Source organism: Callithrix jacchus, chromosome 20 (genome assembly GCF_049354715.1).
Source record: "Callithrix jacchus isolate 240 chromosome 20, calJac240_pri, whole genome shotgun sequence".
Classification (NCBI taxonomy): Eukaryota; Metazoa; Chordata; class Mammalia; order Primates; family Cebidae; genus Callithrix; species Callithrix jacchus.
In genome coordinates this window covers 12,132,038-12,159,344 of record NC_133521.1, presented here as the reverse complement: position 1 = coordinate 12,159,344, position 27,307 = coordinate 12,132,038, and the positions used below count along the sequence as shown (strand labels likewise).

Sequence of the window (27,307 nt, the reverse complement as noted above, 5' to 3'; positions counted from 1 at the left end):
CTGAGATCACCTCGCGGTTGACACGGGTCTGCCTGACTGCAGAAAAGTCCTTTTCATCCCTTTTCTTCTAAGCAGGAAGAAACATGGTTGCAGAGGATGTGGATTGGATCAGACCATTATTGGGAGGCCAAGAGCGAGAGTCCATTTTTCTCCAGGCTAGATGACATTTTCCATTTTATCTTGCGGTTCCTAAGAATGGGCTCTACTCAGGATAAACTGGGCCATCCCTCCATCCCAGCGGCCTTCCTTACAGCTCCCCAAATTCAGGTCAGGTACAGCTGCCAGTCAGTCCCTTCTATGGTGCCGGTTGCCAGTTCACAGCAGTTGTCAACCAACATGTGACTTCTTCATCACTGTCACCTCCACCCAGCTGGGTCTGGGACTCCTTTCATTTCACTCATGATCTGTCCATAATGCCTAGAACAGTGCCTGGTCCAAGTAGCCTCCCCAACAGTGTTGATGGAATGAAAGAACCTGTGAGCAAAGGAATGAGAGAACAAAATTTTCCAGATGAGAAAACTGAGGGTCAGAGTGGTCAGGTGACTTGCTTAGGGCCGCACACCCATGAGTGGCAGAGCTAGAATTCCAACCAGGTGGGCCTGGCTCCAGAACATCTGTCCTCCCCACAGCCCTAGGTTTCAAACACCCTTCCATCTGGATTCCAAACCCTACTCGAATAATCTCCAGCTGACTGCAATTCTCTCTACCTCTTGCCCTCCATTCCCCACCAAATGTTCAAGAATGAAAATATCTGAGAAAATAAGCCAAATTTCTAAAAACAGACATTCACATGTCTGGAAGACTCTTGCATGGGTGATTAAATTAAGAGAAAATATGCTTAAACAGACAGTGCCCCTGCCAAACTGAATTTCTTGTTCGCTGTGTTGTTCTTGGATGAGTAAGTGGGCCCTCCGTGTAAGGTTAGAGCAGAGATAAGTCTGCCCCCAAGAGCGGCACACAGGCTCCCTGGAGCCTGGCTCACAGGACATATCCTCTGCATTTAATTTCTGAAGCTCCCTTGGGAAAATGTCTCCACTTGTGCCATCCAAGGACATCTGGCCACCCCTCTGCAGGTTCCCAAAGCCACCAAGCAAAGAGGAACTGAAGGCACCGAGAATCTGCTCACTGCTACTCAATGTGTGGTCCCTGGACCAGCAACATCAAAAGCACCTGAGGGCTCGTTAGAAATTTACATTCTCAGGCTCACCCCTAGACCACTTAATCCAAAACACTAGGGGTGGGGCCCAGAAATCTGTATTTTCTCCCGCCTTCCAGGGGACTTTGCTGTCACCAGCCTTGTCTAGCACCAACCTTTGCAGTTTCCCTTGATGGGACTCAGTTCTTAAAGGAAAAAGTGTACCCTGATTTTGGCCAAATGAGGAATTCGGGATCCAAAAAGGGGAAGGGAGTTATCCAAATCTTGGATGCAAAATCAGGTGGAAATGTAGGGATGGAATGAAAAAACAAGGAATCAAAGGGGAAACTGAGTCAGGATGTGGCACCCTGGCAGTACCATAAATCCTCACAGGTGAGCAAAAGGCAGAATGTCAGAACTGAAAGGGACCAACCAACATCTCTTCCTCCATCTCTGTTCCTGAACTGAACTGAAAAGTTCTGCCCTCAAAGCTGTCAGAGAATCTAAGTCACAGGTCAATTACATCAGTCGCTTCAGAGGCTTCCCACTGACCTCAGGCTAAAGTCTAAAGCTGCCTAGCACAGACCCTTTGTGACCTGGCTCCTGCTATCTCCCCAGCATCATCTCCTGCCCACCTAACGCTGAGTACCCCAGGATTACCAGTGATGTCCAGGTCCCCCACTGCACCTGCTCTCTCTGGTCTCCACACTTGGTCTTGTCCCTGTTAATAAGCTTTCCTACTCCCTGGGCTTATTCACCTACAGAATGTCTCCAGGCACTTGTTTGTCTGTTCCATACACCCCTCTCCCCAACCAACTCTAGTGCAAAAGATGTCCATTTGCCTTTGGGTCTTCCAAACCTCAAGGTCAAAGAATGCAAGTTTCAGCAGTTTCATGCCACTCAGTGACTGCCGCCAAGAAGTATTCAGAAAAAAACCTGTCAGCATGTGGCACACTCAGCAGATGAGCGAAGTCCGGAGGTCTGAGATCTACACCAGAAAAAAGTGGTGAACCTGCATCTCACCATTTTAAGCCACTCTGATATATCACTAGCATTTGCCTCTATTTTTATACCCCAACAAGTCCCTCATTGTGTCTAGGTTGACTTTCTTAATTGCCACCAATGTTGAGCCTCTGGGTAGCACTGGCCTCACTATCAAAAAGCTACAATGTGGCCAGGCATGGTAGCTTAATCCTATAATCCCAGCACTTTGGGAGGTCAAGGTGGGCAGATCACCTGGGATCAAGAATTCAAGACCAACCTAGCCAACATGGTGAAACCCTGTCTCTACTAAACATACAAAAAAATGAGCCAGGCATGGAGGCAGGCACCTGTAATCCGAGGTATTTGGGAGGCTGAGACAATACAATCACTTGAACCAGGAGGCAGAGGTTGCACTGAGCCAAGATCACACTACCGCAGCCAGCCTGAGTGACAGAGCGAGACTCTATCTCAAAAAAAAAAAGAGCTACAATGCATTTTCTAGAAATAAACATTCAGAAGTTGTACCCCAGTCCTAATTCATGAATAAAGATGTGTGGTCACTATCACACCACTTGGTTTAATATTTAGGCAATGTCTTGGTCAGGGAGCACTCCCTTTCCATTGCCTTGTACAATGGCTGTCCACAGTCCAACACTCCGATGACATGTCTTTCTAACTTTCCAAGCCACACTGGATATGTGCTGTGCAGTTTACTCACTGTAGCTCAGAGTCAAGCTGAGCAGCACTGGGAACTATCCAAGGCATCAGAGAGGACACTGGGTGGCTGGGAGGCTCCTAGAGAGAAAAGCCCGATGGTGGAGGAGGAGCAGAAGTCAGAAGGAGGACAAAATCAAGAGAAGGCCAGCGGCAGAGACAGAGCACTCAGTGGTGCAGGGGGTAGGCTGTAGACACAGAGGGTAGGCTGCATCCTCTGCCAACTGAGGGTGCAGTGACACATGTTTCTGCTTTAAGTGATCCGTTTTTACTTTTAACATTGAAGATTAAAATTAAGTGCATTACTGTAGATCAGTTTACAGGGATTTGGTACATCTGTTTTGGAAATGAAAAACAAAACTGGGTAACATCATTATATGTATTAGCAGAATTGGGGTAGAGTATCAGTATCACCCGGGGCTGCCTCCACGCTACCTCCACTTTTCAACATTCCTCGCGCTTGGTGGGGAAGACATTTGGCTGGGCTTGGTGAGACAGCTGCCCTCCGAAAATGCAAAGAGGTACTGAGTCACAGTCCAGATTCCCCGGGGGCCAGGTAGCAAATACCAGCAACTGCTTCCCCCACAATGAGGGGGTGGCAGGGTGGGCAACTGCGTCAACGGCTGTTGCTGGAACCCAGCAGAAGCCCCAGTCATTGGCCCCTGTTCCTGGCTTGACACCCCGCAGCCTCTCGCTTGCCAAGAGTTTTACACTGACCTCCGAGGTTCAGCCGTAAGGGAAAAGACTGGCAAGTTAGATTATTGCTTCAATAATGAACGAATGGTTTCTGGTTTGCTATTTACACTGCTCTCTGGGAGAGAAAACAAGTCTTCCAACCGAACTCCTCCAATTTCTACTATTTATCCAAGATTACACACATAATCCCATAATAAAACACCGTTCCTGCCCAGAACGCAGAGTGATTGCCTACAGATGTGCCCAAACCAAAACATCTGCACATCCAAAATGGCCACTGGCATGTGATTTTTGTGTGTGTGTTTTTTGTTTTTAAATCTATTCTGGGTTGATAACTGAAATGGCTAATTAGCTTCTGAAACTCTCAGAGTGGAAATCCCATCTGGGAGATGAAAAGACACTCTGGTGGCAGCCTCTCCGACGTGCTGCCCAAAATAGGAGGCCATGCTGTGCCTGACTTCAAGTAACACCTTGTAGGCTGATGAAGTTTGGCCTCAACAGCATGCCGTCACTGACACATGAAAATAAAATGCTTTCCTAATGGTGCCTGGCACAGCGTCAGGAAAATACCTCATCTGAATTTTTATTCAGCTGACAAATGACGTGCACCTTTGCCTTTATCCGGCTGCTTTTATTAAATATCTGAGTGCAGCAAAGATTTCTTAATTTGCTCGTTTCTCTCGGTACCATGTAGAATGAGGGCTTAGAATGAAATCGTATCAAGAGGCAAGAGAGATGTCTACCTGCTCACAGCAAACCCCTGGAAATTGCTGGGCCTCCCCGGTGATCATATCACATAATCATCTCAGCTCTACTTTGATTTGTCTCTCAATATACTGTTTAAAAATGTAACCCAATCGCCCAGCCCAACAAGCAGTCTGTTTATTATTACTTTTGATAGAAAGGTTCATAACATCCTATAATGTGTGTGCATTTTTTATTCCGTTTGGCTACTAGACATTGAAACCATTTGGGACATTTATTAAAATGCATTCAGCCGCTCTTTAGGATGAGGTTAATGTGGGATTTATGCCTCTGGTGCACTGTGCACAAAGCGACAATAATGCTTGTTTAGTACTTAGTTCACGTACAAAATGGTCAGCTATTAAAATGGAAGAAATACAAAGATTGACTCAAAAAAGCACAGAGTGGGGAGTGGTTTTTTTTTTTTTCAAACTGTAGGTGGGGGCGCTTATGTAGGAGACCAGATGAGGAGCAGAAATCTATTTTAATGGAAGATCAAAGTCTCTGGTTACATGAGATAGGCTGGGGAGTGGGGGATCCCAGAAGCCCAGTTTGATAAACCCAGGCCTGACAAGCTGCCAAGGGAATTTTGTGCCACCCGGCTTGGACAAGAGATGCTTTCCCCATGGCCACACATCCTCCTCATGTCTTCCCAAATTTTGTCTATCCCAAAGGCCTTCAAAGAGAGCTCAGCCTGCAAGAGGGCCAGTCAGAAGTTTGGGCTTGAGCGTCTCTGGTATCCAAAGCAGATGGACCTAGCAAGATGGGGAGAAAAATTCCAAGCAACTTTCTAACATTGTCCAGGCATCTGGGCATTGGGCAGAGAGTGCATGTTTCCTACACATGTTGGTGATGTTCTTGCTTCCAAGAGCGGAAGTGATCCAGAAAAAACCCTGGAAACCGGCCGCAGCACCATCCCAAGCAAACCTGCTTGTCCAGGAAGATGCTTCCTAGGCTGGGTAGTTCGAGGTTGATGTCCTGCTTCCCTGAAAAGTGGGGGCTTTGGGTGCCTGTGAAAGAGGGTCTTCCCTCCAGCTGCATCTCAGTTCACTTCACTGAAGCAAGAGGAAGCACAATGAGAAGGACTCCAATGATGGGGGATTGAACGGGATGCTTTGCTCTCTGCTTCTCACCTTAAGTGAGGGTGATCTGGAAGAAGTCAACAGGGGCAGTCCAAGCTGCCGGCAAGTCCTCGCTCTGAGGGTAACAGGATCCCTCTCCCTGGAGTCCGCCTTCCACTCCCACCCCTGCAATCCACTGTCCTACAGTAGTCCCAGGGATCATCTTAAAATGATCAAACTAAAAACCTATTGAAATAAAAATAAACAAATAAATTTTAAATGACAAGACTACAAAAATGGAGAGCAGATTCATTGTCAGAGGTTGGGGAGGGGAAAGGAGAAGGGAATCGGGTGTGGAAATAAGAGACAACACAAGGGACCCTGGTTGTGATAGAAATGTTCTGTATTCTGACTGTATCAATGTCAATATCTTAGTTGCAATGTTACACTATAGTTGCAGGTATCATTGTTAGACTTAGTTGCAAGATATTGCCATTGGGGGAAACTGGGTCAGGGGAAACACCAAGTTTCTCTGTATTATTCTTCACAACTACATGTGAATCTAAAATTACTCAAAATTAAAAACTGAATTAAAAAAACAGAAATCAAACCAAGTCACACTCTCCCTTGTTCCCTGTTCAAAATTTCTGTGGCTTCCCACTTCACCCGAAAGAGCATCCAGTGCTCTTCCCAGAGCCCATGGGGCCCTACACCAGCAGGTTCCTACCTCTTCCCATCATTTCACATCCTTCCACTCTTCCCCTAGGTCCCTCCATGGCAGCCACTCTGGCCGCCTTCTGCCCCTCTGCACTCCAGACTCCAGGCCTCTCCATACGGCGGTCCCCCTGCCTGGAACACCATTGGTTCACATACTTGCATAGCTGCCTCTTGACGATGCAAATCTAGACTTCCATGTCCCCTCCCCTTGTATTGCCACCCAGTGTAAAATGGGCCTCATCCTTCCCTTTGACAGCACCCAATTTTGATGATCAGCAGAGCGTTGAGTGCTTTTTTCCCTACTTATTTATGTTGTTGTGTATGCAGCCTCTCCGTACCAGAATGTAAGGTTTTTGAGGCAGAAGTCTTGCCTGCTTTATTCATAACTGTGTGTCCAAATCCCAGAGAGGAATAGACACATACTTGTTGAGCCACACTCAACAAACAAATTGCTGTGGAATGGATGAAGCATAGTAGTTACCAAGTACCAGGCAGAACATGAAGTACTTTACAAGCATAATCTCACTGACTCCCTGTGACAACCCTGTCCAACTATTGCAGTGTACCCATTTTACAAACGAAACAAATGCAACTAGGCAAAGTACTTACCCAAGGGCACACAACCTATCCAAAGGTGGCAGTGATTCAAGCCCAGAGTCATTTCTGACCCTGGAGCTGGCATTCTTCACCATTAGGCTAAATGATCTCAGTCAGTGGATAACCCACAAGGAGGGTGTCCTGTCTCCAAGGTAACCAGAGGCAAGGGCACGTCAAACTGTGTTATGAGAGCTTCTGGACAACTGGTCCTGGTAAGCACTTCCCCGTCTTCCCCACCCCCAGACTCGCCTGGATTCCTCGTCCAGGCTGTTGCCATGTATATATTTAGCTTACGTGAGATCCAACAAGCCTAATTCCGGAAAGCACATTCTCTTCCCTGCCCCTCCCTCTTGAACCCTGAACTTGCCCCAAATCACCTTCCCGCACCTGCCAGGGTCCCTGCCTTGCCTTGCGTGCCACCCTCATGAGCACAGACACACAGCCCCTTTCCCCAGTGTCCTGTCAATCACAACACCCAGACACTCCCACCCCGACTGCCTTACAACCCCCAGATGAATGACTTTTTAAAAACTCACACAGCATAAACCACAGCAGGTCATGAAAAAAGCTATGGAGAGAGGAGTGAACTTCGCTGCCAGTCAGTTTTGAAAATGGGTTCTCTGGCATCCAATGGCTTTCATTACGTGCCCATGGCTCATTTGGGGAATTATTCTCAGGTACCATTTTCACTCCTGGCACTGCACCACCAGTGTGTGTATCGGATACGTCCCAGGGCGGGGTGTTTTGCTTAGTTACACTGGATGACGAATGTTTCCACAGCTGCAAACAAGGCACTTTTCCTAAGAAGTTGGGGCTGTTGGAGGAGGCTGCCGACCTGATTATATATGGTGTTTGAATAAAGAAAGAGAAGGAAGGTGGCAGGGATTCTTCCAGGCAGGATTCCTTATCAGGGCAAACGGCAGGTCTAAGAAAGACAAATAGAGAAAACCTCTGCTGGTATCTTAACAAGCAAGGAATTTAGCTGGAAAGATACCAAGCAATTAAATTGAAATTGGCAAAGCCCTGCTGTGTATGCCACTCTAAAAACAATATTAAAAGCAAGCATGTACGGAGGTCTTGCTCTATGCCAGGCATATATATTACTTCACTTGATCTTTACAACAGCTTGTGAGTTGGACGTTCTTACTGTTGTAGATGAGGACACAGAGGTGTAGGAAGAACAAGGAAATTGCCAAAGCTAGGAATGGAACTGGAGTGCCAAACAACAGCTGTCAGACTCTTAGCTCCTGTGCTAAATGCCTCTATCCTCTATTCCTCATTTTTAGATTAAGAAATGTGCTCTTGAACCCAGCCGCTCAATAGAGTGCACTTTTACAAAAGACATGAATGCCCAGACCCCAGCACAGACGTAAGTAAATGCCTCCAGAAACTGGTATTTTTCAAAAGCTTTCCAAAGGTAATTCTAATGTGCAACCAGATTTGAAACCCACTGTCCAAACTAGAGTGTTCGTTCTCCAAGTGGGCTTCCCTGAGCCAGCTGCATCGGTGGCGCCTAGAAACGTGTTAGAAACGTATAAAGTCCTGAGCTCTACTCTAGACCTATTGAATCGGAAACTCAAGGGGCGGAACCCAGAAACTGGGGTTTTTAACAAGCCCTGTGGGTAATTCTGAAACAGGCTAAAACTTGAAAACCAGTGCTCTTTCTAGAATATAAACTCTGTGAAGGCAGGGGTCTTCATCATCTTGTTCACCCCTAAATTCCCCGGACCTAACACCAAAATACTTATGCAAAAATGAATGACCTGCTTACAACATGACGTTGATGCTGTTTCCATTACAGTAAGAAAACTTGGACTGGTCAGGATTTAAATCCTACTTTGCAAAGTTAGTTAAGGATTCAATTAGCTAACTGTATTGGCAAGATTAACACCTTTGCAGTCCAAAGTGTTTTGTTAGTGTGTGTGTGTATGTGTGTGCGTGCATGTGTGTATTCCTCAACAAATTAACAGCGACCACAGTGGTAATTGCTGGCCTGGCTCCTGCTGTTATTAGTCATGGTTAAAGAGGCAGGTAGATCACCTGCAAGGCTGTCTTATTTTCTGCTATCACCGCCTAGAGGGTAGAAGGCAGCTGATCTTGACAGGAGAATTTTCCTAGCAGTGAAAAGAGTCAATCCTGCATTTTTCTTCCCAGCCCAACACTCAGACACAGCCATAGCTTAATCACGGAGAATTAACTAGCCTTCCAGCGCTATTCATTAAAGGATGGAAATCTGTTGTGTCTCTCTGCCGTAGCATGCTGCTCTCACAATTCTCTTTCTACATCCTGCCCACAAGTTTACTGTCTGTGAAAAATGGCTTGGAATTGCAACAGTACTCCAAGTGAGCAATGATTAAATTTGTCCTCACAATTAATGTGTCTGTGACTGGCAGCAGGAAGGGGGCGTGCGTTACAGAGCAATCAACAATCAATGGTGGGAAGGTGACCCGACACCACAATCTTCTGCAATTGTAATCAATATCACTCTGGCTTTATCGGAGCCCTCCTCAAGCTACACTGCCTCATCTCGATAGAGTTTACTCTTGTATAAATACCTTAAATAAATAGCACAAGGAGAACACCCAGGGATATTTTAAATTACACCCATATTATGCAAAAGCAAAAGCAACTTCCACTGGCGAGAATCTGTCTCTCAGAACCAAACAACCGTCTCCTTTAAAAACCTCATAATTGGTTATTTAACACGCCACAACTTTGCATCTATGCTGCGTCGCGATTATCATAAGCATTTCCAATTTGACGGAACCCGACTACAGTGAATATGCAGGCTCTTCTAATTTCCATTGCGACTATCTGGAGATGGTGAGGAGTGATGATTTATGTGTCTGTGATTTGAATAGGATAATGCCTGCACCATCTCAAAGCTGTGCTCTGGGAATATGTGCTGTCTGGAAACCCTGGCTGACACTCTTTCGAAATCCTAAGAATTACAGGGGCCAAGAACGTTGTTGTTGTTATAGGGTGCCATATTTTTCCCCCTTCTTGGTCTGGGAGAGAGAAAGGAGGAGGATTTTGTTGAGTGGTTGCGCGGCGGGGAGCATTGCAGCCTCAGTGATATGGGTCCAGTTTGCAGGTTGGCGGGAAGCAACATCAATTATGTGCAGATCGATTTAATCACAAACACCAGAGCAGACCGAAGACAAAGGCGGCGCTGCTAGCTCTGGATGCTGCCAGGGCCTGCAGAGAGGCTGGCGTGGAAGGGGAGGGCATCACCTTTAGGGACCCTTTGGAGATGGTCCTGCTAATAAGAGCCTCCCTAGAGGGAAAGGATCTCAGAACAGCCGGCAGCTCCACTGATAACACATCCTGAATTGGCTTACTTCTGATGACCACTGCCACTGCCAAGCTGGTGACACTCAGCCTAGACACCTGGGAGATCTTCCCAAAAGTCTCCTGGTCAGTCTCTGCTTCTCTCTCACCCACCTCAGTCTGTTCTCCACAAGGCAACCGAGTGATTCTTTTTTTTTTTTTTTTTTTTGAGAAAGAGTCTCACTCTGTTGCCCAGGCTGGAGTGCAATGGTACAATCTTAGCTCACAGCAACCTCTTCCTCCCAGGTTCAAGTGATTCTCGTGCCTCAGCCTCCTGAGTAGTTGGAACCACAGACATGTGCCACCATGCCCGACTAATTTTTGTATTTTTAGTAGAGGTGGAGTTTCACAATGTTGGCCAGACTGGTCTCAAACTCCTGACCTCGAGTGATCCACCCGATTTGACCTCCCAGAGTGCTGGGATTACAGGTATAAGCCACTGCACCCGGCACCAAGTGATTTTTTAAAATTATACATCAGGCTGGACACAGTGGCTTACGCCTGTCATCTCAGCACTTTGGGAGGCCCAGGCTGGAGGATCACTTGAGCCCAAGGGTTCAAAACCAGCCTGGGCAACATAGTGAGATCCCTGTCTCTATTAAAAAAAAAAAGTGATAAATCAGGTCTTCTTACACCTGTGTTTAAAACCCTCCCATTGCACTTGGAATTGCAAGCCTCTGTAGGACATGGTTCCCAAGGCTGTCCTCACACCCACATGTGCTCTAGAGATTGTGTTCTTTTTGTCTTTATACGCCAAGCTTATTTTAACCTCAGGGAGTTTGCTAAGTCGGTTCCACTGCCTGGACTGCTGTTTGTGTGCCCCATGTATGGCCGCATTGCTGACTAAGTATATCTCTAGCTCTATCCATATTTATATCTATAGCTAAAGATATCTTATCTTATGCCTGCCTTAGCTCAAATGTCACCTCTGAAGAGAAGCCTTCCCTGACTTCCCACCAAAGTTGCTTCCCAGCCTCTCCCTCCATCCCACCTCAGTCCTCTATCACATCACTGTGACTTATTTCTCCATAGCACGATCTCATTTGTGTTCATGCAGTTGTCCCCTTCCCACCAGAATGTTGGCTGCGTGAGGGCAGAGATGCATCTCCCTTGCTCAGTGCTCTCCACACTCATCTAGAGCAGTGCAGAGCATGCACTACATGCTCAAGAGATATGTGGTGAATGAACCAATGACTGAGCTCCAAGATGGATGCTCTGTCCAGGTCCCTACTCTATCCACTGGACTGTCAATCCTACTACAGAACCCCCGAGCTGTTCACCTCGACCCTGAGCAGAGATGTAGGCAATGTCCAACACCTACCTCCAGGCCTGCGCTTCTGCTGGGTCCCGCCCAGCTCCCTCGCATTCTCTATTCCACTGGTTTCAATCTGATGCTCTTTGGAGGCAGAACTCCAGACCTCTGCAGCTTCCTGTATCACTTGCACCACCAAAGTGTCTGGTCTATTTCAGAAAGCCTGGCTCCGAAGCTTCCAGAGTAGAATATAGTCCTTACACCATCTTTACTTACATAGTCATCACTGCATAGAGAGTCTACAGTCCCTTCCACTATCTCCACCCCCTGCCACTCCTTCCATCCCCTTCTGCTCACTGCCCCAGTATGTGGGAGCCCGTCTGGCATCCTCAGGCTCTCTCCAGGCGTCCCACACGTGTGGCATCTCTGGTCCCCACTGCTGATAACAAAACAACCAAAAATGGCCCCATGGGATGAGAGCCACTTCTCTGGCATCCATTATTCTGCCCTTGATTTCTAAATTGTATTATAGTTAAGAGCATGGACTATGGATTCAGAGAACAAGCAGGATTCAAATCACAGCCCTTCTGTCACTGGTAGACTCAGTTCTTTCCCTACTTTGTATCAACCAGAAAGAAAGAATACCCAGTTGGTGGCAGAGAAAGGCAAACAGGATTTTACTCTTTGGTCAGGGAAAAAGAAAGAGTGAGCTCTTGCTCCCAAGACTCCTCCTCCTCCCCATGCGGTGGGAAGCTGGGGGATTTTAAGGAGTTAGTTATGGGATGGGGAGGTTTATAAGTTTGTGGAAGAAGGAACTTTAGATGCACGGGCACAAATCATTAACATGTCCCTTCTTATGACTCATGTTCAGAAAACGACAGCAATTTTCTTCTATGGGCGGGGAATTTTCAGATTATAATGACATGTTAATGATCTAAAGGTAACGAGGAGTAGCCGGTTCCGGTTTGCTCCGGTTTTGAGCAGACCTTATCTTCCTCTGATAATTGGCCAGGGGTCCTGAAGCTCCCAGACCATCTGCAGTCCTTGTAAGCTAACACACCCAGAAATAAAGAGACTAAAAGAAACTGTTTCATAAACAATATTAAGTTTTCTCAGCTATCTTCTGCTTAAGAAAATAATGAGCTCTTGCAGCTGTTCTGCTGTCTCAGCTATTTTTCTCCAGGACTGCCCAGGTAACGCTTCCACTTACTAGTCGTGTGACCTGGGTCAAGTTACTTAACACAATTCTGAGCCTCAACTTCTCCATCTGTAAAATAGGGATAATTAACACTTAAATAAAGTTTGTTTTGTTGATGTTTGTAAAATAATGACCCAATATACTGCTCAGTATAAAGGAAGACACACACATGCTCACACTCACACACACACGCACGCACACACACACACACACACACACACACGATTTCTGTTATTTTCTCCTGTTAGCATTGGTTTGTGATATTTGGTGCCCCTATATATGAGCATAACTCTTCTTCCTCTTAACCACAGCTATAAATTCTCAATCTTTCAGCATTATGGCATTTTAATCTTTGAATTTTTCTTGAGTGGTTCTAACTTTTCATCCATTTATTTAATATTATAATTATCTTCTGAGGGCTTGTTTTATATAAGCTCTGTGCTAGATACTAAGGACATAACAGAGTATAGGACAGATGTGGGTCCTGCCCTCTTGGAGCTTCCAGTCCAGAGGGGGAAACAGACCCAAGAGAAGGAAACACACACATAAATAGATCCTAGAAAAGGAAACACACACGTAAATAGATGACAAATGAAATGTGTGTCATGAAGGAACATGCAGGGTACAGAGAAAGGAAAAGTGAGGTACTGGGTCAGGAGGGGGTCGGTACTTAGCTGGAACCCTCAGGATGGGTCCCCAGGCTGGGGTGTGTCAAGGTGAGAAGGGAATGAAGGAAGCTCAGCCAAGAGAAAGGCAGAGGAGAAAGTGTTCCAGTGGGGGGAATCACAGGTGAGAATGCCCCAACGGGAACCTGGGGTGCCCAAGGAACTGGGGAAAATCCCCATATGGGAGAGAGACTGGACCACAGGGTCATAAACGTAGGGACCATGTCTTCTTGCTTCTGGGCATTCTCTAGCACCCAGCTTGCTGAAAGGGCAAAAAAGTGAGTATGTCTTCTGGGGCCCATCAGCCCAGAGACCATCCCCTGAAATCTAGGCATCCCCAGTTCCCTAAAGCTTCCTTGCAGCTCACTGCAGACACTCTGCAGGCCGCCGAAGGTGGTCCTGATTTCCAATCACAGGTTGCCGGGGGGATGGGTGGGGAGAAGAGAGAGAACACATGAGAGAGCGCCCTCAGCAAGCTCAGGAAACAGAAGCAAAGATTCACAGCCACCAGATGCTGAGAATAAGACCTCAAAGATGAAGTGCTCAAAACAGGACCAGAGACCTTTTCTCGGCTTCCACGCAGAAGAAAGCAAAGCAGGAGCATCCATCCGAGGCCCACCAGGAGATGCTCAAGTTCCCATGGACCCACCCTGAGCACTTGGCTTCTCCAGAGTTTAACTGTGGCTCCAGGATCCCCAGGCTGGCCAGTTCCCTCATCTACCCTCACAGACCCATTCTCCTCCCCCTTCCCCCATGCTGACCATCCAACTCTGGCTTAGTTCCTTCTTTTCTTGACAATTGGGCTACTTACCTTTACCCCATCTTTCTAAAAGGTTACTCTCCATGAAGTCAAGGAGATTGTCCATGTACCTGAGAACTCCTCCCATTGAAGAACAGGGAAAAACACAGTCTAATCCCTCCTAGCAGGGGACATGCCTTCTAAAGACAGGCAGGAATGCAAATTATGGCAACAAGGGCTTTCGTCATGAGTTGCAGGGAACTTATGCCACTTAAGAGATAAGCAAACCATCACTACTCTGTCCAAATACTACTTTCACTTTCCCTATATTTCACCATTAGGGATTTATTCCTCTGTGATGTCCAGGTGCGATATTAAGACTGGGCACAGTGGCTCACATCTGTAATCCCAGCACTTTGGGAGGCTGAGGCGGGCGGATCTTGAGGTCAGGAGTTCAAGACAAGCCTGGCCAATATGGTGAAATCCTGTCTCTACTAAAAATGCAAAAATTAGCCTGGTGTGGTGGTATGCACCTGTAGTCCCAGCTACTTGGGAGGCTGAGGCAGGAGAATCACTTGATCCCGGCAGGCACAGGTTGCAGTGAGCTGAGATTGTACCACTGCAATCCAGCCTTGGTGACAGAGGGAGACTGTCTCAAAAAAAAGTAGCAGCTTACCTGGGGAAGATTAATAAGTCGTGCATTCATCCACTTAAGGGAGAAGAGGCTACAAAGAGTTCACAACTCTGGCTGCATGTTAGCATCATCTGAGATACTTCTAAAAGATACCCAATACCTGGACGATATTTTATATTCTAGAATCTAGAATAATGGAAACTAAGCCTCTGAAGACTGGATCCAGGTACCTGAAGTCAGTAAATGCTCTCTGCTGCAATGTGAGTGCTGAGAACTTGCATGGACACACCCTTACCTGCTGAAATATTGTTCCAGGAGACACCCTGCTGATCAGTTACACATAGCAAATTGCCCAAAGGAGAAGGCAGCTACCGTTCAGATCAGGGGCTGTGCTGGTTTCTCCCACGGCTGAGCTCTCTGCCAGAATTGAGGAGGTGCTCTAACCTGGGGTTTCTCAGTGCCCCTGTCAGAGGGGCTGGAACTAAGGGCTCTGGTTATATGGGGAAAAGAGAAAAACTAGCTGATGAGAAATGAGGATGTGCGTGTGGCCAGAACACTGAGCAGAAAAATCTCTGGCCAAAGGATAAGATGTTCTAACTAAGAAATCAGAAGCAAGTCACCACGGTGCATTTCAGTGTGACGTGTACACTCCAGTCCCCACTGCCTCAGCCCACAGCCTGCCTCGGAGGATTCTGGAAAAATGAAAATTAATGGGGTGGGAAGGTAATCAGCAGTGAGTCCCACTTTTGTTAATAACCACCTTCCATCATGGGTAGAAGGAGACAGAGCATCCATTCAAGGCCAAGGTCACCTTGGAAAAAGAGGATGGGGGCCTTAGAAGGGTCTCTCTCCAGCTCAGAGCCTCCCCAGGTCATGGAAGATGGTCTCAGAAATCAGACTGTCCCTTTTGAGATAAGCAAGCCATCACTACTTATGGTTCGCTTATCTCAGACCATATAAACTTGGTTTATACTTAAACCAAGCACGTTCATGATTTGAATGTGCTTAAGGACCAGCTTCATGGTCTTCAACTCCATTAGGCTTGCAACCACTGCAAGCCAGTGGGGCAGTCATCAGCTCCCGATGCCTGACACGGACTCCCGAGGCCTCCATATCCAGCCTGATGCTAGCTCCCTGCTACGGCCTGGAAGAGCCAGGTACCTGCCAGGTACCTACAAATTACAAGATCTTATAGACAAACATCTCTCTCAAGTCAGCTCTTTGTTTTCAAAGCCATTTCCATTTTCCATTCACTTACACAGCTTCCCCACAGCACCCTTGTTGCTTGGTGATGGGCAAGATAGGCAAACAGGAGCCTCAAACAATGGGTCTTTGGTGTGTGTGGCTGGGAGCTGGGAGCTGCAGGACAGTGTGCTGCCTGCTTTGCCCATCCTGCCGTGGAAACCCTACAATGCAGCGAATCCAGCTCACGTGGACTTGGGGCGTGACGGCCAACCCTACCTGTGAGGTTGCAGGTCAGTAGAGAAAGGGAGGAATTGCAGTCACCCCCTAAGAACGTTCATACACCAGGCACCGTGATGAGCAGTTTGCATACAGTGCCTCATTTAATCTACACACTAGGCCAGTCAAGTGGGTATTGTTTAGTAGTTGGTGCTTGGATTATAGAGCTAGACTGCCTGGTTTCAAATCTCAGCTCTGCCACTTTCAAGCTGTGTGGCCTTGGGCAACTGACTTAATCTCTCTGGGCCTCAAATTCCTATAAATTATTTGTAAAATGCAAATAACAGTATCTTATAGGATTGTTCTGAAGTTTCAATAAGGTCACACACACATGTACACACACACAGGGTATTTAAAACAAAACCAGGCACACAGCATGTTCCCTGTTACCCACCATCCTTACCCCATGTGCGTGAGAACGTGGAGCCACAGAGAAGAGACACTTGCCCACGGAAGTGGCAGAGGTGAGATCTGAACTCAGGACAGGCCTAACTTCAAAGCCCTTGGCTATAACTTGATGCTAAATGCTTGACTCTGCCACCAGATCAAAGGCATTTTCCATTCCCTGCCAAGTACCACCTGAGTGCTCTTTGACCCCAGGCACAAGAGAAGCTGTCATGCCTCTTAGCCCAGGAGCTGAGATTGTAAGGTTGTGGGCAAGGGGCTGGGTGCTCAGCACAGGGGGGGTCCTTGCCTCAGGGAGCTGGAAAAGGACCCCTTTCTTTGTCCCTCCTCAGATCCTCACATCTACAATCCAGTTCCTTTCCAACCTTGGTACTGGCTGCTTGCAAGGAGAGGGTCAGGTGAGGAAAAAGGAAAGCACACAGCCCAGCTGGACTCAGATACAGCCACCGCTCCTTGTCAGTGAGACTCCACGTGTCCCCTTGAGAGCTGAATGAGGTTCTTCTCACCCTAATTGTATCAGAAAGTGCCAGGAACCTCCTCTGCCCTACAGCAAGGCTTTGGCAGTAAGGCATGTGGCAGGCATCTCTGCCTGCCCAGCACCCATCCCATTCTTCTGGAAAAGCAACAGGTGTTGCTTTAAGGAACCACCACACACACACTCAGTCCATATGGTTTGGATGGGGCTGACTCTCAACAATCATGTGACCTTGGTGTGACCAATCTGAGCCTCACATCTTTCCAGATATTATAGTTAATTTAAGGATGGATATGAGTCCAAATCTTGGCAAATCAGAGCAAAACAGAGTCTGTTCCAGGACTATCATTAGCATAATCAGGGAAGAGTCATTCTCATCACTGAACTTAAACCTGAGGGTACAGGAGATCAGCCTGGGGCAGCTGGCCACAATCTTGCTTCCTTGAGAATGGCACCAAGCAAAGAAGAGCAGAGCTGAGAGGCTGAGAGAGAGACAGGAAGTCAGTAGATCTTTTTTTTTTTTTTTTGAGACGGAGTTTCGCTCTTGCTACCCAGGCTGGAGTGCAATGGCGCGATCTCGGCTCACCGCAATCTCCGCCTCCTGGGTTCAGGCAATTTTCCTGCCTCAGCCTCCCGAGCAGCTGGGATTACAGGCACGCACCACCGTGCCCAGCTTATTTTTTGTAATTTTAGCAGAGACGGGGTTTCACCATGTTGACCAAGATGGTCTCGATCTGTTGACCTCGTGATCCACCCGCCTCGGCCTCCCAAAGTGCTGGGATTACAGGCTTGAGCCACCACGCCCGGCCAAGTCAGTAGATCTTAATGGCTGAACTTTGATCAGGTACCGACCCATTGGTCAGTAGAGAGAAGGCCCAAATAATAGGATAATCTCATTGGCTAAGATTGACTTGCTGCCCTACCCATTGGCCAATGACATTGTGTTAGTTCCTGGATGTAACTGCTCCTAAAGCCAGAATTCCAAGTTACCTAAGCCAAGATATTTCCTTCCTTGCTATTTGATTTGCGTCTACTTGATTTGGGTTTGGTGACTTGAAAATGGTTTGCAAAACAGAGGGAAGGAGAAAAAAACATTATAATAGTAATTCTGAAATAGGGTTGAAGGGTGTTTAGGAAGCCAGCCTGTCCCATGTGTGGGGGATGAGAGAATCGTGGCCTTCTCCCTCTCCATGGGGTGGCCTAGCATTAGCCAGCACCATATTCTAAAAACAGTGGAGCACTCTCCAAGGAAGTGGGGAGAAATATTGCATCTGGCCTCCAGCAGGAGCTGAAAAGACAATGGGAATTTCAGCATTGCGGTTTGGAAGCACTGGATTCTTTATGGCCCAGAAATCAATGCATCCTCCCAGGGAGCCTCTATTTGAGAGGAACATGGCATTGATTTTGAATGAGCCAGGCCACAGATATATCAGGCAGTCCTGACTGATCTCATGGCTATATGCCCACCAGAGTCTGCCGGTCAGGAACATTTGATTCCAAGCAGCTAACGATTCAAGGGTCAATAGGCAATCAGAAGGGATACCAGCCTCCTCTCACCCCCAAGCCTTACTCTGAGCCAGGGTCAGGGCTAATGCAGCTGCCCTAAGTAGGCCTGGATGCCATGAGGATCTGGAAGCCTTCAGAGACCAAAGGGAAAATGAGTGGGAGGCCCTACCCACCTACATACAGTCTGCTTGCACCTGAGGGTTTGGGGGATTTAGGGAGAAGAGGAAAATCACAGCAAGTCCCCTTGGCCATGGCAGCTCCCCTCCTCTTACCAGAAATCAGAGGCAGCTCCTGCCAGGAAGTTGCCAACATCTGAATTCAGTGAGTCTTGGGAAATAGCTACTGGGAGATAAGAGAGAGAACAAAACAATAACAAAATGCAAGCAAAGGCAGGAGGAGATCCAAGATGAATCTTAACACCAGAGCCTGAGTAACGGATGAGGATTCATTAAGAGGGCAAAGCTAAGGACCCTCTTGGAAGAGCTTTGCTGGCGTCTGAGGTTGCTCACAAAATGTTCCTGACCCTCTTTCCATGATGACTTCCTATGGGTCAGCCCATGATAGTAGGATGAGGGAGAAGGGGGTGGCTAAGGGGAGGAAGAGGAAGGCAGGGGATTGTTCTTCCTCCCCTCATCACAGATAACCCAAGGAGTGCTCCCTCATAACCCAAGGAGTGATCCCTCATAACCCAAGGCATGCTCCCTTGCCCTTGATTTCATCTCCCTCTTTTAATACCTGAGGGAGACAGACTGGGCCTGTCAGGGCTCTTTGGAGACAAGCAACAGAAACCAACCCTGGCTGGCCTAAGCACAGAGGGGACCTCTCTTGAAAGGTGTGGGGTAGCTCTCAAAATCAGCCAAAGTGCTAGGCTCAAAAGGGACAACTGTGAGGGACCTGGGGAGCAAGAGCCTCTACAAAGTCTGCTGAGATTGGAACCAAACTCCAACCATTCACTTTTCATCTTGAGACAGTAGATCTTAATGGCTGAACTCTGATGAGGTACCCACCCATTGGCCAGGAGAGAGAGGCTCAAACAATAGGAGAATCTCATTGGCTAAGTTTGACTCGCTGCCCCACCCACTGGCCAGGAGACAGAAGTTAAAAGAATAGGAGAATCTCATTCACTGAGCTTGACTCGCCGCCCCCAACCATTGGCCAGGACAGACAGGTTCCAACAATAGGAGAATCTCATTGGCTGAGTTTGACTCGCTGCCCCACCCACTGGCCAGGAGACAGAAGTTAAAAGAATAGGAGAATCTCATTCACTGAGCTTGACTCGCCGCCCCAACCATTGGCCAGGACAGACAGGTTCCAACAATAGGAGAATCTCATTGGCTAAGATTCACTCATGGTCCTACCACTGGCCAGAAGGAAGAGCATTGAAACAATAGGAGAATCTCATTGGCTAAGCTTGACTCCCTGCCCCACTCATTGGCAGAGCACTTGATTGACAGTCTTACCAAGGGGAAGACTGTGGAAAGCCACTCATTGGTTTTACCATAAAAGGAGTACAGAGGCAGAAGGGATGGATGTTAGGCAGCAAACAATAACTGGCCACGACAAGGATCATCAACACTTGAGCTCAGGAAAGATGATTTTCCTAAGAATCTCACTTTACTTTGTATCTACTTATGCCCCATCAAGAGATTAGAAAGTCTCTCTCCAAGCCCTAAGGAGGAAAATGGGTCAGTAGGAGCAGATGCTGCTATACCTACATTTATGGAGCCCTCACCTTGTGCTGGGCAGTGAACTAAGCATGTTGCACCCATGATCTTATTTCAACCTCCTCACAGCCATACAAAGTGATGGGCTTTGTATATGAGGCTCAGCTAAGGGGCCTGCACTGAGCTCCTGGCTTCCAGAGCCAGCAGAGCCATTGGACTCCAAGGCCTGTGCAGTCAAAATCTCTCCATAACAGAGATTATCAAGGCAGAATGGGAGCACACACACAGGAGGAGTGAGAAAAGCTAGAGAAGGTGCTTAGGGGAAAACTCAGAGCACCACATGATGAAGCAGGAACCCAAAGCCTGGAATCTTGGCACCTGAATAACACACATTGTCCCTTTGCTACCAGCAAGCACCTCTTCACCAACTGGCTCCCCCCAACCCCTTTCCTTTTGCCAATCAAGTGCTCTGCCAATGGGTGGGGCAGTGAGTCAGGCTTAGCCAATGAGATTCTCCAGTTGTTTGAACACTGTGTCTCCTGGCCAAGGAGTGGGGCAGTGAGTCAAGCTTAGCCAATGATTCAAGGTAGCAGACACATGGACCATATAGTGACAGAACCACAGAGACTCTATGTCTCTGGGGAGGGTTCGACTGCAGGTGGATTTCTCTGATGTGCTTGGGGAAGGTAGGGGTTGGCAAATTGCCGGCTATCTATGTGTCTCAGGTACCATGATGGAACTTTCTGACTATCTTTTATTTTTCCCCCACCCTCCACGAGGTATCTAAAAACACAAGGGTCAAAACCAGGGAAAGCAGAATGGACTTCCCATTGATTAGCACCTACTAAGGGATCAGAGGCTTTTCCTATGTCATTGCTGAATCTCAGGATGACCTTGAGAGGGAGCTTGCTGATTTCTACCTTGCACATGAGGACACTGAGGGTCAGAAAGATGAAGATGAGCTGGGATTTTTGTGCATGTGTGACTGTCACAAGGAGACACATACTGTGAGAGCCCACTTGTCCTTCCTGCACCGGTGCTGGGACCAATGGGGCTGGGTGGCCCGGCCCCTGCTCTGTCAGCTGGGCACAGGGTCCCCAATACCTGGAAATCTGCCTTCGCTAAGTTATGGCCTCACTTATCCAAAGTTTGTAAAAGGGCACCCTGGGAGAAGAAACGGTCTTATCTAGCCAGAGCCCTGCTAAAATCCCAATAAGCCCATTGCGAGCTAGAGATTGAAGTGTGATTTTGGCATCTCTCCTCTGGTGTGGAAAGAGATTACACTGAGTCATATTTCAAAAAGGCGCGACTGACACTGCATAATCTCTGGTCTTAACTCCCCCTGACCTTGAGAGAGCAGCAATCAAGTGGGGGATGCTGTGGGGAGGGGCGGTGGGAACACAGGTTTAGACGATCACGAAAAAGCTCAGCTGCCAACAGAATCTCATCAGGCCCCTGTCTGGGCAGCTCTAAAGCCATGCAGGAATGGGCTTTGGAGTCTTCCCCTCCCACAACCCCCATTCAGGGACAGGGGTCCAGCCTTGATTTCCTAAGGCCCCAAGCCTGCCAGCCCCAGGCTCCCTGCCCAGCCTGGCACTGCCCTCCTCCCTACAAGCCCATCCCCCACTTCAGACCCTGGAGGACCCACGGGGACCTCTTCTCATCTTCCCTCCACTCCCATCTCTTTTCCAGTGACAATAATGAAGCTGAAAATGTCGCCAGAAAAGGCATCGATCTGTTTATCTATCACTCGCTAATCAAAAGTTTCCTGCCTCCTGTTAAAATACCAATGATTTCCTTTGCGGAATCAAACAGGTCTGTTCCCAGAGACTGAGCGCATCAGCAGAGACAGTTTAATTACTGTCTTTGATGCTCCTTCCCTGAATACCAATCTTTCCTGAGTTACATGATGAACACACATTAGGGGAAGAATTAAATCAAAAAGCAGGGACTGACTAATTGCAGGGCGTCTTGCATGAAACCAGGCTTCCCTGATGTGTGCACTGATCCTCCCTGGGACCCAGGCATTTTAGAGCAGCCAGCCCCTGAACACCAGCATGCTCAGAGGGGGGCCCAGGGACTCCCATGCTCTGAGACCCTCTGACGCATAATAAACATGGTGGTTAGACTTCATGAGATTGAAAGTCTGGTCCTACACTCAGTCTCAGCCTGGGCCACTTAATTTCCAGGAGCCTCAGTTTTCATGTGTGTAAAATGAAGGTATTCAGTATCCCCATAAAAGGCTGCTGTGGGGATTAAAGCAAGTGATGGAGGCAAAGCCTTGACCATAATGAGAGGTTCATTAATGAAAGCTGTTGTTATTATTATTACCATAAATATAACACTAAACAAATGCTTCTGATAGACAATATTGTATTTTATTATAAGATATACTACTCAATATATGTATTAGTCAGTTCTCATGCTGCTGATAAAGACATACCCAAGACTGGGTAATATACAAAGGAAAGAAGTTTAATGGACTCACAGTTCCACATGGCTGGGGAGGCCCCACAATCATGGCGGAAGGCAAAGGAAGAGCAAGGGGATGTCTTACATGGCGACAGGCAAGAAAGCATGTGCAGGAGAACACCCCTTTATAAAACCATCAGATCTTGTGAGACTTATGCACTATCATGAGAACAGCACAGGAAAAACCTGCCCCTATGATTCAATTACCTTCCATCAGATCCCTCCCACTACCTGTGGGGATTATTACAATTCAAGGTGAGATCTGGGTGGGGACACAGAGCCAAACTGCATCCATACGTTTTTATAATTTTAGAATATTATTATAAAATATAATAAGCAGGCTGTCCCCTTTATACATCACTGTCTCACCAGTGCCTGGAACTGTGCTGCCCACAGGTGTTCCATGAACATGAAGAAGAAATTGCTATGACGGACACAGAGAATGGCAGAGTGAATGCTCTGAAGACTGCCTTCCCCACCTGATTCTGCAATGAAAACATAGAATAAACATGGTCACTTACATGGAGGTTGAAATCTCCCACACCCTCCTCTCCGCCACCCTGCCCCGGCTCTCAGAGGAGCCTCTGACTTCCAAGCCATACTGCAGAAGCAACTGAGTGCTACTGTGCACTCAACAAGCCCACTTAATCGGCATGGCCAGAGGGTGGCAATTTCTCCCTCACCCACTGCCAAATCCATTTTGATGGAAATAAATGGCTATCATATATATACCATTTGTAGAAAAGAATACACACAAAAACAATTTTTAGATTATATTTTTTTTCTAAGAAAAGGGATAAAAGTATTCACAGAAATAAACTAAAATAATTCCCCTATTCTATCTGGAGAACAATAAATTCTGACACCCCCACATTCCTCCATTGCCATCCCCGGGTCATCATTTTTCACACACACACACTCACACACATTCACATACACACACATATATACACACACTCATACACCCATGCATACACACACATATGTGCATACACACACGACTCATACACACACTCAAACTTACATAGATGCACACACACACACACACAGCTCTCTTCCTGCACTGGTAACTTCCCACCTTCTCCTTTCTTCTTTTCTGAGACGGAGTCTCGCCCTGTCACCCAGGCTGGAGTGCAATTGTGTGATCTCGGCTCACTGCAACCTCTGCCTTCCAGGTTCAAGCAATTCTCCTGCCTTAGCCCACCAAGTAGCTGGGATTGCAGGCGCGTGCCACCATGTCCAGATAATTTTTTGTATCTTTAGTAGAGACTGGGTTTCACCAGGCTGGCCAGGCTTGGTCTCGAACTCCTCGTGATCCACCTGCCTCAGGCTCTCAAAGTGCTGGGATTACAGGCTTGAGCCACCACACCGGCCTTCCCACCTTCTCATATGGAGGGAAACTGCTATTCATCAGTCCCCTACCCACTGATGCCATGCCATTCCCAGTCAGGGACCAGCTGAAAACAATGTCCTCAAGTCATTGGCTCTTGCCTTTTTCATCAAAGACATCAAGAAGCATCAAATTGTTTGAGGTGACATGTGCTTAGCCCAGGAGAAGGGTCTGGGTCAGCCTCAGTGGAGAAGGGCCCTCTCTGTGATGGTCGCATGACAGGCTTATCCCTATGCGCAGCTGCCCACCCTCCGGTACCACCCAGGGTCAGGAGTGAGGTCAGCAGGAGAGAAGAGGGAGGCCCTTGGATTCCCGCATTGCTAATGCTCTGGGGCACAGGGAACCTCTCCTGTGGGTGCTTTCCTTTTCCATCCAAAATATGGCCCAAGGGAAACTGAGGCTGGTTTATCCCCTCCCCACACTGAAACCTCCATCAGGAACTAGATGTGCTGTTCCTCAAGGTCTTTTCCCCAAATACAAGAAGGAAGAACACCCTTTTGGGGGGATGCTACTAAAAGAGATTAAATGGTTCCACACAATTCCACAAAAAGCAGGGACTGACAGACACTGCTATGGTTTGGATGTTGAAACCATATTGAAATGTGATCCCCAACGTTGGAGTAGAGTGTGGTGGGAGGTGTCTGAGTCATGGGGGTGGATCCTTCACACATGGCTTGGTACCATCTCCTTAGTGATAAGTGAGTTCTCACTCACTCTGTTAGTTCACACGCAGTCTGGTTGCTAAAGAAATTAGGACCTGCTTTCTCCCTCTTGCTTCCTCTCTCTCCATGTGACATACCTGCTCCCCCTTCACCTTCCACCATGAGTAAACGCTCCCAGCGGCCCTCACCAGAAGTAGATGCAGACCGTGCTTCTTGTATAGACTGTAGAACCATGAGAAAATAAACCTCTTTTCCTTATAAACTACCCAACCTCAGGTGTTCGTTTGTAGCAACAAACAATGTACTAATATTATGCCAGGTGACTCTGTGTCTGCATGCAATGGTGATGGGTCCTCACCCTCCAGCAGCACGGAGTCTCCTGGGAGAGGCAGATATCTCAACAAGCATTTACAGCACAGTGAGATGTCTCAGACGAGGAGGCCAGCCGTGTCAGGACATAGAGAGTGTTCTTAGGTATCTGGTAAGGCTTTTTGGAGGAAGAGCTTAGTCAGGGAAACGCAGGCATAGGTCCAGGTGGGCTGGACCATCCAGCGTCAGGTGAACCGTGTGGAGGAACTGTGTTGTTGGACTCCTGAGATCAGTGGGGAATCCACGGAACTGTTGAATGAGGGAGAGGGACACGATTCTATTTGCACTTCACTTTGGTAGTATTTGAGAAACGACCCCTCATGTCCCAGGAGGCAGGATGGGCTTCTGCAATGGGAACAACCCACCTGCTCACCTCTCCCCTCCACCTGCCTATTTCCAGCCCTGGACCTCCCTCCCCTCGGCCTGTCTTTCCTCCCTCCCTCTCTTCTCACATTCCCCTCTTGCTCTGCCTCTCTCCATCATCTCCCCCTCCATCATCTCCCCTTCATTTCTGCCACTTCCTGCTTCTCAGTCTCCCTGGGTTCATCATCTTCCCTGCCCCTTTGGAGATGCAAACACAGAGAGCTGGATGTCATTTATTTTTCTGATTTTTTTCCCCAACCTTTGCACACACACAATTCCCACCCCGCTCATAATGTAAAGATGACCTTTCTGATATTCATTATCAATTAAGGGAACAAATCCTCTTCTCTGAGCGCACTATCCAAGCAGCTCCAGAGATCTTTCCAGCCAAAGAACACAGAAGGACCGCTCCCGCTGGCTGCCCCATCGCCTGTGCCACATTTCTGGGCGGGCTGCAAGAGTGGATGGGGAAGCTAGTGCAGGCAGGGCAGGCCAGTGTGGGTTGGGGACTGCGTGGGCTGCAAATGTGTCTGCCCCAACGACCATCATAGAGAGTCTTTTCTTCTTCCCTAGCCAGAGAGAAAGGCCTGACTTCTCAGGCAGGGGCTCCCAGCTGAGCTCTGGCCACTGAGACCCCAGCAGGCCTCCCTGTGGCGGGTACCAGGGATGTCTCCTTCCCTCCCATTGTCACTGTGCTGAGGCGTTTTTACGCTGTGTATTACGGTTTCCAGAAGGTCATCTCGCATGGAGCTGCACTGCCTCTGCCTCCGCCCACGCTGCCCAAAGCTGCCCTTCCTCCTTTTTGTTTCCCATCTCTCCTCTTCTCCCTCCTCCTTCTCCCATTCTCCCTCCTCCTCCCTGTCACTCAGTCCGAAAACGCACTCGAGGCTCTCCCAGGACACCATTCCCATCGGAGCCACACAAAGGCAGCGGAAGGAGGCCAGCGCCTGTGCAGCGCCTCTGACTGGGGCCCTGCCTGGTTCCAGCTCCTCCCCGGCCCCAGGAAGGCCTTTCTCTCCCAGTTCCGCGGCCAGGGGCTGGGCTCACCTCCAGGTCTGCTGGAGACAGCGGGTCCGCTGGGGAGCAGAGACGGAGCTGGGAGAGGCAGGGCACCCTGCCTGGGATCAGATTCGGGGCTTAGAGCACGTGGTCTCAGGGAACCCGTCCAGACGGTGTCCCTTGGCCTTTCCCACGGCAGCGCCCCCAGCGTCTTATCCCAGATTCCCCTGGGGCCCTGAGCACACAACCTGCCCGGGAAGAAAACCCCAGACAGCACCGGCCCACGCCGTAGTTACAGGCTAGGCTTAATTGCTGGGTAGGGAGGGGCAGCAACTGCCCGCCGTGGCCCGTGTGGCTGCGGCTGTCCCGGAGCGCTCGCTGTGCGCCTTAGAGTCACATTTGCGCAGACTGCTCCGGGCTGGCGCCTGCCCAAGTCCTCTTCCTGTTCCTCCAGCGGTGCCCACCAGCGCTCAGAAGAAGACTGGGGAGGCCAGATTGCTGGGCCAAAGGCGCATTCTGAGAGGGGTGTGAGCACAGAGTGGGAGGGAGGAAGGGGGGAGACAGAAAACTCAGCCCCAAACTGTGATACATTTGGCCTCAGTCTCATGTTTCTCGCTCCTGGCAATGAATGGCTTCTCAAAACTCAACCCAACAGAGAAAAACGGGGACAAGGACGTCTCATGACCCTGGGCCAGAACTCCTTCCTGTGTTCTCGGCTCAGAACACTCTCGTCGTGTCTTTGCCTCCGATTCCTCTCCAGGTGCCATGGGCGCCCCGTCCACGCAGGTCTTTCGTGGCCGCTTCTCTAGGGCCCAGGCCGCTTCCAGGAAGAAGTGCGCTCTGGTGACACCATCAGGCCTCTCGGGGGCACTGCAGAGGGAAAGGCCGGAAGCAGAGGGCGAAGAGGAGGGCTCAAAACTGGGACCGGCCGCACACCCCGCAGAGCCAGGATTGGCAACGGTGTGCGACTGGCAGTCCTGCCCAAGCCGAACAAGCCCCTCCACCTGGCTCCACCCCCTCCTAACAGCCTTTGTTTACTTAAAACGTGACCCAGAGTTGGGGGCTGGCAATGAGG

The 27,307-nt window shown here is 48.5% G+C and overlaps 1 long non-coding RNA gene across 1 annotated transcript; it reads right to left on the bottom strand.

The window, feature by feature from the left end:
• Positions 1-26,330, bottom strand: LOC118149737 (uncharacterized). The gene is made up of 3 exons (XR_004737403.3): positions 26,281-26,330; positions 22,819-22,934; positions 1-474 (listed from the first exon to the last, which is right to left on the bottom strand). It is a non-coding gene; the product is annotated as an uncharacterized LOC118149737 (long non-coding RNA).
• Positions 26,331-27,307: the final 977 nt, after the last annotated feature.